This window comes from Nicotiana tabacum, chromosome 6 (assembly GCF_000715075.1).
Source record: "Nicotiana tabacum cultivar K326 chromosome 6, ASM71507v2, whole genome shotgun sequence".
In the NCBI taxonomy this organism is placed as follows: domain Eukaryota; kingdom Viridiplantae; phylum Streptophyta; class Magnoliopsida; order Solanales; family Solanaceae; genus Nicotiana; species Nicotiana tabacum.
The window spans coordinates 116,740,317-116,751,440 of NC_134085.1; the positions used below are offsets into that span (position 1 = coordinate 116,740,317).

The 11,124-nt window shown below is 37.3% G+C and overlaps 1 long non-coding RNA gene across 1 annotated transcript; it reads left to right on the forward strand.

Annotated features, from left to right (window-relative positions):
* The first annotated feature begins 1,493 nt into the window (after window positions 1-1,493).
* On the forward strand, window positions 1,494-5,936 carry LOC107780760 (uncharacterized). Its single transcript, XR_012710657.1, has 2 exons — window positions 1,494-2,115; window positions 2,980-5,936. It is a non-coding gene; the product is annotated as an uncharacterized LOC107780760 (long non-coding RNA).
* Window positions 5,937-11,124: the final 5,188 nt, after the last annotated feature.

Below are 11,124 nucleotides of genomic sequence, written 5' to 3' on the forward strand. Positions count from 1 at the left end.
TATTTCAAAATATCCTTAAATTCTTTCTCATATGTGCTCCAAGAACACCACCATATTAATTTTTTCATCTCATCAGTCTTCCAATCTCTGCTCCAGTTTGCTTCAATATGTCGTGCACAATATCTGTGATAGGATTGTGGACACACATTCCTTACAACATCTAATAGACAATGCACATGAAGCAACATTACATTAACAAACTAAATAACATAATCTTGAATAACAAAATTCTGAAATTATGGCAATATACCTTCTATATATCTAACATGAATGTATACCCTTCATAATCTTTCAAGTCCAAAGAAGCCTCCAAGTTCTCCAGGAACCGCTGCCATGTTTTTTTTGTTTTCTTATCCACCACAACCCAAGCTAGCAGATACACATGCTTGCAAGAAGCTTAAGCAATAGCAACTAAAAACATCCCTTGGCATTTGCCTTTTAAAAAGGTTCCGTCCAGACTTATAAAAGGTCTCAACCCTATTTTGAAGCCACTTTTGAGGGCCTGGAAGCAGACATACATCTTCAAAAATATTCTCTTACCTTCCTCCATTTCATCCTTGGATATTTGTATCACCACATTAGTCCCAAGGTTGCTTTCCCTCTAATCTTGAGCATATGCCTCCAACTTGTTGTACTCATCCAAGTAGCTGCCCTCTAATTTCTCTAAAATCATTCTCTTAACCCTCTTTAACTTCGAATCACTCACATTCAGACTAAATCTATCCTCTAAATCAACCTTCATCACTTTAACCTTAAATTAGGATTATTCTGAATCTTTCCCTTAAAATAATGTGCTAAAGCAGCAGGGGTAGCTCTTCTGTTCTCAAATACTTCACCATAATTATGTTCATCCCTCCAAGTTTTTATTTTTACCCATTGATCTCTGTCATCCTTAGAATAAGACATTTAAAGGGACACCCAAACTGATACTTGTATCTAAGAGCCCGTTTGGATGGACTTATTTTAAGTGACTTTTAAGCCAAAATAGCTTTTAAGCCATAAGTTAGGAATTCTAGCTTTTGACTTTTGGCTTGTTTTTGTCATTTTAGCTTAAAAATAAGTGTTTAAAAGTACTTTTTACTCTATCCAAATACTACAAATTGATTTAAAAGTTATTTTAGCTTAAAGCACTTAAAATAAGTCAATCCAAACGGGCTCTAAGTCTTATCCTATCATTCTTCTCTACTTGAAGGCCTTTCTTATAGAAACATCATAAAAATCAATAACCTCACTACTGGAAATTTGGGCTATGGCAACGATTTTAATGGCAACGAATTTATAACCATTGCTATAGATGGTCTATTGCAACGCTTCCAACCATTGAGTAAGGTTATTGGTACTATCGGCACAGTTTAGCACCTGAACCGTTGCATTAGTCCAAAATCCGTTACAATAGGTGTTTCTGTGGCTATGTTTTAGACGACCGTAACAATAAGTCTATATATGGTAATGGTTTCTTGAAATTTTTGATTTATTGCAACGGTTATGAATTCCCTCTAACTTTTTCCCCAAAATTTGGATGACTCTCGCTAAAACGAGACCCACTCTAATTAATTTTCTATTATTTTTTATATTTAATAAAATAAGAGTACAAACCTAATAATACACTACATCCGATATACTACACTCAAAACGCCACTCACAACTCTCTCTCCCAAAAAGCCTTCCTCGTTACCGGAGATTACGAGGAGAAGACGTTACCACCATCGGCGGCACCGGCGGTGTCAACGTTGGAAAATCTCCTTAAGGCTAATGCTCCTCTTGATAATCCACTAGGGATTCTCAAAATGGTGTTCGAGTTCATTGGAAGAGAGTCAAATCTGTTCATATGGTGAAAGATAAGTTGAAAACTAATCGAAGAGCCCTCGTCTTTGTTGTTCACCTTATTTATTTTTTCCTTCCTTTAAGTTGTGAGTATTTTCTGCTGAAGCTTTGAATCTATCTTAGAAATATGTTAAGGTATTTTTGTACTATAATTCACCCCCTTTTTGCAATCGATTTTATGACGAAAACATAAAATTGCATCCTAATTTCATCCTATTTTCTCTTGTAAAAATCGCACGATTTTCGCCTTTGAAGCAGAATAGTAGCAGGTTTCGGGGTCTTCTTGCCAAGGTAGAATATCCCCTAAGTATAAAATTTCCTTTTTTATTGCTGAATGTGTTAAGAATAATTGAGTTCTTATTGTGTTAATTAGCATGATTGATGGTTATCTTGTTGATTCCGAAGCACCCTTCAATCTTCGGTAATTTCTGGAATATGGGATTGTTGTTATGGTTGATGTTAAATTGCTTAACTGTGATTTCTATTTCTAAGAAAATTTTGTGTGATTACCTTTTTCTATTAATTCTTGTCTTAGCTCGAGGAGATTCCAATCTGTTGGATCTATATAGAGTCTTTGATCTAATAATAGTATGATGAGCTAAATGTAGAGTATCAAAATATTGGGGATATCAAAATAAATAATTTAACAAAAAGAGAAAATTAAAAGAAATGTTGTCTTTGTTAATCAAAATTGTTGTCTTTGTTACACGTACGTAGTGCTATGTTTTGACTGATTACTATATAATTTCAAGATTCGTATGTAGCTAATTCACATTCACCATTGACTTAATTTTTTTTACTGTTGTTAGCTTTCTGAATACTAATGTGATTTTTCTTTTTTACAAATATTTATATGATTGCTTTGGTCTTTTGTGACTGAATTATTGGAAAGAGTTCTGCTTATATGTGGAATAAGCTTTCAGCTTCTGTCTTTGAGTAATTTTATGTCAAATTCTTTGTTGTACTCATCTGCTTTCAATTATATCTTCTTTCTCTTTTTGGATTCTTGATCCCCTTTTCGTCTTTTTCAATATTTTCCCCTTTTTTGGATATTCTTATGTTGGACCTTTTCTTTGTGAACTATTTTGGAGTTTGGTCTGATTTTTAATTTACTGCATTAGTTGATTGCAAAACACTTTCTTGAAATAATTTCAGGTATATCTTTCTTAATTTAGTAGACATTGAAGTATGGACTAATGCATCAGTCCAAAAACCATTAAAATGACTAGCTTCAAATGGAGAATAGATCGATTGAGTTCCGTAGTCTCACTTTAAGGATCTTCTTGAATACTAGAACTCCTATACTGCCAAGGTAATTATATCCAACTTTTTGCCAACTTTCTTGAATAATTTCCTCGGCACATTCTATTAATTGTTGGGGGTCTTTGTTCTATATGAATCAGGCTTAGTAAAATTTCCTTGATGCAATTTTATGAGTTTGTTCTTTAAACTCTACAGAAGATGTTCAAATACATTGACTAGTAGGATATATTCAAATGCTTGCTAGTAAATGAATTAGATTGGCACTTAGACATCTAGACTAGAAGAAATCTTTTCACTTTATTAAGAAAGAAAACAAAAGTTTGAAAAAAAAAGGAAGTAGATGCTTTTCATTCTCAAAATACTAGAACATCCACCATGTGTCATTTCAAGATGTCTATATTAACGTGTCAGACAAGAGGGGTTGCTCTGATGGTAAGCAACCCCCACTTCCAACCGAGAGGTTGTGAGTTCGAGTCTCCCCAAGAACAAGGTGGGAAGTTCTTGGAGGGAAGGATGCCGGGGGTCTATTTGGAAACAGTCTCTCTACCCTAGGGTAGGGGTAAGGTCTGCGTACACACTACCCTCCCCAGACCCCACTAAGTGGGATTATACTGGGTTGTTGTTGTTGTTGTTGTTATATTAACGTGTCACTAATTCCTGTTTTAGTAATGATGCTTATGTATAACTAATATAAAATCATACATAGTTATTCTGTATTCACTGGCTAGATCTAAATCTTTAATTCACATGTGTGTTTATTAAGTTTAACATGGAAGTAATTTTCAATCAAAACTAAGAAAATCCATTCATTAAACATACAAACATGGTTGAGCAAATTAACTCAAAGAAATTAAAAGAAACATTCTTTTTGGAACTTGGCTTCTGCTAGTTTTTGCCACTGAAGCACTTGACTCACAACCACACCCTAAAGATAATGGAAACACCACAAACTTCTCCGTTGATCTATCCTTTAAATTTTTGTGTACTTATATTAGAAAAGAGAAATACCAAAATGGAAAAAAAAAAAAGAAAATAAACAAGAATCAAAGATACTACGAATAGTTGAAGAGATAAAGAGAGAGATATTAGGAGATAACGATTGGCTTAGTGAAGAAGATATTATGATATAAGATGTAGAAGATGTAAGAGTAAGACACACACACAATGAAGAAGGTTGGTGGAATAAGATATATGAGAGAGTGAGACAAGCTAAAAAGAGAATAATATGTGGGGATAGAGTAGTAGTTAGGTAGATTTTTAGCGTTTCAGAAACAATAGCCAACACTAATTGCTTGTTACTTCCTTTTCTGCGGATGGTTAAGTTTCTAAACTTTTTTCCTTTGCCTTGTTCTTTATTTACAGTATTTCTCAACCTAATAAACAAAGAATAAGGCCTTTTCTTTTTATCTCTCTTTTCCTGAATATCGTTTTGTTTTAATTGATCATGATTTGCTTCTAATTTGCTTTCACTATTAATTTGGGGTTTGGTACTAATATTTTATGAGAGCAAGATAATGAAATCTCCAAGAGTTATATTTAACTTGCATATTTAGGTTTCTAAGTTTGCTCTCATACCTCTGGTGAATCAAGACAGCTTTAATTTGGTAGATAGTGTTTCCTATAAGGTTATTAACTGTGTTTACTGATTCTGGGCTCATTTGGGCTGACAATGACAAACTGCTTACCAGAATTTGAAACACAACTGTAACAAGTAATCCCCCGACCTATTGTCTCCCATTGTACCATTATTTGTGATGTTGCATGATGCCTCATTGGACCTTTGACCTTGTCGTCCGTCCGACGATATCGTAAAATCGGAAGGTAGCAATGGGATGTAAGTGGTATCTTCACCACTCAATGCAATATTGATGGCTGGCAAATCCATAGGGCTGTAGATTACTAGTGAACCTGATGAGTCTATGCAACTTTCTTGAAGTATCAACATGTTATTCTGGCTTTTGTTATAGGCCAGCATTGTAATTTGAATGGGTAATTTAAAGAGAGAAAAAATGAGGAGGAACCCAATCATTTCATTATGATGGGTTTTCAATGTCTTAGCCTTATACTTCTTATGTTTTGATGATCTAACAAACTTGTTATGAAGAACCAGATAGAGAACTTTGTTGCACAGGCTACACATCTCCTATGAACAAGTCAGCAATAGAAAGGAACTAAACGATCATAGAGAGGAACATCACAGGGACCTGGTGCCCCGGTCTCTTAGGGTTCTCCGGTACAAAGAAGTCAGTGACTGTACGCAATCAATATAAAGAGGAACACAACAGGGACCTGCTCCCTGTAGGTTCTCTGACAAAAGTACAGGTCAAGTACACATTTGGAATGTGAAAGAAGAAAGTGACCATCTGGTAACTATTACAGAAGCGGAACACAATGAGGACCTGGTCTGTTAGTGTGTTATGACAGAAGTACAAAGTCCACTATCCAGCTGGAACGCAACTGCCCAGTAGTGGCTGTGCAGACAGTACAACAGTCACTTCTCTCTGGGCAAAAGTACACCACGAGTTGACATCACTACCTATTGAGATATCTTTTGTGATAAAACAACCTGGTGCAAGACACACCAGGATTCGTGCATTCAGTGATATTCTCTCAAGAAGAAGAAGCATTCATCCAGCATTGAAGTCACTGGTGTGTCAAGAACAAGAAGACAACTCCACTAAGGATCGGTTTCTAAACGAGTATTATGTATATCTATAGTTGAGTTGTAACCTTGTTAATTGCTCTACATTGTAATTCCTAGTTTGCTTTCTTAGAAGTGTTGTTTTAGGAACAAATCAAATTCGTAAACTTTAGAGTTTATGTGTGACAAGGAATAGTCGTTAATTAAATCCTCTGTAACTAGGAGAGTTAGAGAGTGGCTTGTGGTGGTTGCATCACAAATTAGTTTAAAGTCTTTGCAATCAGTTGTATTGCAAAGTGGCTTGTAATAGGTAGATTACAAATTAGTTGAGTTAAAAGCCTACAAGAGTATGTCAAGATTTTTTGATCCCCTTGTGTGGGATTTTTCCACGTAGAAAATCTCTTGCCTTCTTTATTTTCAGTCTTACTGCTTTCTACGTATCAGCCATATACGGGACCAGGTACTCCATAGTTTGGTGGACTCATACAGGCTATCAATTGGTATCATAGCAGGTTCCTCCTATCAGGCTAACACCTAGGAAGGATCCTTAAATGGCTGCTCCACCAAGCTTTGAAGAAGGACTATTAACCTATAGACCTCCCAGATTCAATGGTCAATACTACGGATGGTGGAAGGCTCGGATGCATGACTTTATAATGGCTGAAGATTCAGAACTGTAGGACATTATTTGTGATGGTCCACATGTTCCCATGAAGAAACTTGAAGAAACAGGACCATTGTTGCCCAAAGGGAGAAGAGAGTACAACGACACTGACAAGAAAGCTGTAGAAAAGAACTATAGTGTCAAGAAAATCTTGATGTGTGGCATAGGACCTGATGAGTACAATAGAGTATCAGCCTGTGATACTGCCAAAGAAATATGGGAAGCCTTACAAACTGCACACGAAGGAACCAGTCAAGTCAAACAATCCAAGATCGACATGCTCACCATTGAATATGAGCTCTTCAAGATGAAGGATGATGAGTCCATACAAGATATGCACACCAAATTCACCTCCATCATAAATGAGCTTTACTCACTTGGAGATGTCATTCCAGAAACAAGCTTGTAAGGAAAATTCTCAGTGTTCTACCTGGGTCTTGGGAAAGTAAGGTAAATGTTATCACGGAAGCTAAAGATCTACAGACTCTGACCATAGATGAGCTGATTGGTAATCTGAAAACATATGAGATGAAAAAAAAAAGACAGTGAAAGAAGAGAACCCAAGAAGGAAAAGAACCTGGTGCTTAAGGCTAAAAGGAGTGAATCAAGTGATGAAGATTGCGACATGGACTATCTTACGAAGAGATTTCAAAAAATGGTTCGAAGAAATGGTGGCATACCAAAGTGGGACAGTTCAAGTAAAACAAGGAATAACGATCTCTGTCACGGATGTGGAAAGCCAGGGCATTTCATTAAAGACTACCCACTCGCAAAACAGGAGCAGTACAAGCAAAATCCTGACAAAGTTGGAAAAAGGAACCTGGTTCCAGAGAAAAGATTTAATCGAAAAAGTGCTGCAAACAATATTGTTAAGCAGGCTCTTACTGATTGGGGAGACTCCTCAAGTGAATCTGAAAGGGAATCAGATGCAGAAAACAGTTCCATGATGGCAATGGAAACTGAAGCAACAAAGTACGATTCACTATTTGCGCTGATGACTCAGTCAGATGATGATGATGATGAAGATGAAGACGATGAGGTAAAATTCAGGGATGTTCAGAGAAATCTGAAATCATATTCCTCTAAGAAACTAAGGTCTTTATCAAATGTCATAATTGACGCTTATTATAGTCTTATAAATGATAAGGAGATCTTGACCGTAGAACTAGGGGAGGCTGAACAATCTAGAGATAATCTAGTGGTCTGTGTAGTGGACTTAAATGAAACCATAGCTAATCTTGAACTAGAGAAGGAAGCCCTAAATGAAAAAATAACCAGTGTGGAGAATGAGAGAGACGACCTGATGGTAGTAGTCGTTGATCTAAATAAAACAATAGAAGGTCTTAGCAATGAGAAACACTCCTTAGAAGAAAACATTGCCTCCACTGAGGAGGAAAAAGATGACCTTCTAGTAGTATGCATTGATCTAGAGGAAACCATTGAGGGACTCAATAGAGAACATAGGAATGTAACTCTTGGGAAAGGGAAGGAAGTAGCCAGTGAGTCGCATATCTTGCTCGAAAAAGAGTTAACTATTGTAAAAACCAGTCTTTGCAATGAACTCGAGAGAAATCAGCAACTCTAAGCTGAGTTGGAAAAAGTAAGAAATGCTCTTGAAAAATCCTTGAAATGGACCTGGTCTTCAAATGCAGTCATTGTCATGTATCTCAACAATAGTGGGAACAAGCAGGGCATCGGGTTCCAAAGGGAGAAAACTCCCTACAACCCACACAGCAAGTATGTCACTGTACTTGATAACTGGCTATATACCCACTGCGGAAACAATAGGCATTTTAAAGACAGGCTAGGGTTCAGTATGCTCAAAAGAACAAAGCATTTACTGATAGAGTGACTACTAGCAAATGACCATGTACCACTCGCAAAAAGCGGATGCTGCCTGCGTGGACCAAGAAAACCCTCATGGAGGAGGAGGAGAAGGCACAATTTCTCAAACTCCAAGGATTGCATAACCAAAATGGAGTAGCAGAAAGAAAGAACAGATTTGGAAATTGCTGCATGAACTGTGTTCATCGTCTAGGGAATAGCTAAGAAACTCTGGGAAAAGGAATGAACATTACTCTCTACTTGGAGAACAAGTGTTGGACCAGGTGCCTCCTAAATTAAAACTCACTAGGAACTGCCAAATTGGAAGATAATGCCTTGTGCTTGACAACAGGAAGGGTCAACTTGGTGAGCTCAATGCAAAAGAACGAGCTAAGGACTTCTTCTAAAGTTCAGATCCACAAAACAAGGCCACAGAGTCTTCAACAAGGAAGCACAAAATGGCAGGAGATGCTCATGGGGCTTTAAAACAGGAGGGTTGTCGACGCCCCCTTTTTCTAATGGGTCGAAATCGGGTATACGACATTGGGAGGACAACTCTATTTCCTTTTGAGAATTGGGTTTTGGAATTTGAAGAGTCGCCACCTAATGATTATAATGCATTAGGACACTTTAAGAAGGGTTTGAGATGAAGAGACCAGAGATTAGGGTAAGGGCTAGAAATTATCCCGAGGGGAAGGTGTTAGGCACCCCTCAAGATCCACTAGTGTGGTCTCGGCCATGTTACAATTGTGACTTTACAAGTAAACAATCAAGGCTCAAATAAGGATTCGCATATAACATTGCAATCAGGTCGAAAACTTTCGAAGGTAAGTAGAGAGGGCAGAAATTTATGAAAAAAAAGATTTGAATAGTTTTACAAGAAGAGATGAAAGCAAATAAAGGGAGGGGGTCCTAAGTTTATAATTAATATAAATCACTTCAATGCAATACCCAACAATCACTCCTCAAAAGAGGGGTCGCACGTGATATTAGCGCATCGGTCATCATATCCATATCTACCCTTCCCACCATGTTAAGGTATTAAAGCGCGAAATGGTATCGTTACTTATTGCATGCTATTACCCGTCCCAATCCTATCAGTCCCGGAGGCATATGGGACTCCTAATCCTAAAGGGGATGGAGTTGGGGCTTTTGCGGAGTTTTCAAAGGATAGAAATCTAGGCGACAAGCAATAACAGATAACAGTTAAAAGGGAAACAAATAGCAGTTAAGGCTCAAGTCAGCCTCCTCATTCAAAACAACAGATTATCTAGCATGACTTACAAATACTAGTTTGGTTTGTATTAAACTTAACGTAGGAAGGGTGGCTAATTTATCACATATTTTTCAAATAAGAAGTCCGAATTAGGCATGCCTGCTTGTTGTAATTATCAAAACTGATGCAATTATAAAATTTTACCCTAAGGCTTGCCTAGGCGTTAAACAGAACCTATAGGCATGATATCTATTAGTTTCAGAAATAAAGAAGTAAACTGATTGTAGAGAAAGAATTGTCAATTACAGGAACATAAGATCTGCAGGCGTCAAACATTATTGCTACTGATTTTAGGCTTATAAGCGAGTTGACGATTCAGGTTTAGTTAACAGCTCTTATGGACATGCTTTCTAGGTGTTACTGATTTGAGCACTGTTATTGCTTATGCAGGAATCCCATAGGCAGGTTGTCTACATGTAATTGATTAGGTATTTAAATCCTATAATAGGTTTGCCTAATGATGGATGCAGAATGCAGAAAGTCCTATAAACATGGTGTCTATATGAAGATGCAGAATTTTAGAATCGGCTTACAGGCATGGCATCTGTTATGAAATTGCAAAAAACCCTATAGACATAGTATCTATATGAGAATGCAGAGTTTCAATGATTTATAAAATGCAGAACTTTAGAAAAATAGTAATCCCTATGAACATGGTATCTACATGAGTGCAGAATTTTAGAAGTATAGTAATTCTCTATGAACATGGTATCTACCCCTTACATGCATAGTCCCCTACCCTTTTCCACTAGCCGACCCCAAATGTTTATTACAAGATTATTACAGATCAGAATGAATAAGAAAAATATATTAGAAATTAAAGATTCCAACCAAGGAGAGCCTAATTCAGACCCCAGGTCTGAAATATGAAATAAACCAACTTCCAATGATCAGATTCCAAAGCCTTCTCTCATCCGGGGTGTTTCAGAGATCCAAGGAGTTTCAGGAACTCTAGGTAGTGCTTACACCCCAAATATATTGCAGAATTAGATTATAGTGCAGTGTGGAAGGGCCAGCCCTCAAATGTCCAAGTTCAGAGGGAACTCAAGGTCCCAAAGCAAGGCTCAAAAGAGAGGGGCAGAACTTAAGGTTCTAGGAATAGGTGTAGGTGCAATAGAGGGGAATTAGGGAATGCCAAGGCAGGCTGGTGGTCATGCCCAACAATTAGGAGTGCTAGCACACCCCTGACCAGCCTGTCAGCTAAAAATTAGAGAGTTACGACCTATTGAAGGTCAGGTTTAGCCCTGGACAGTAACTTGGATGCTGCCAGGCTATACCTCAACTCAACACACCTAAGGGAATGGGGTATGGGAAATTGAAAGAGTCTAGGATCCAAAGGATCCAGTTTTAGTCCATGGACAATAACTTTGTGTATTGCCATGTCTTAAACCACAGCTCAAGCACATAAAGGGGTATGGGGAATGGGATTCATTGCAGTAACAGATAGCAAGACATAAGCATACTATCATAGAAGTTGAATTCTACAGAGCAGTAAAGTAGGCATAGACATAAAAACTTGTAAGTAAACACATTGGGGTTGATGCTAGAATCAAAACTAGGACATACCCGTTTCAGGAAAAACAAAGGCAAAATACATAAGTTACCCCCTGAACTATGAACCAAATCCTTGTT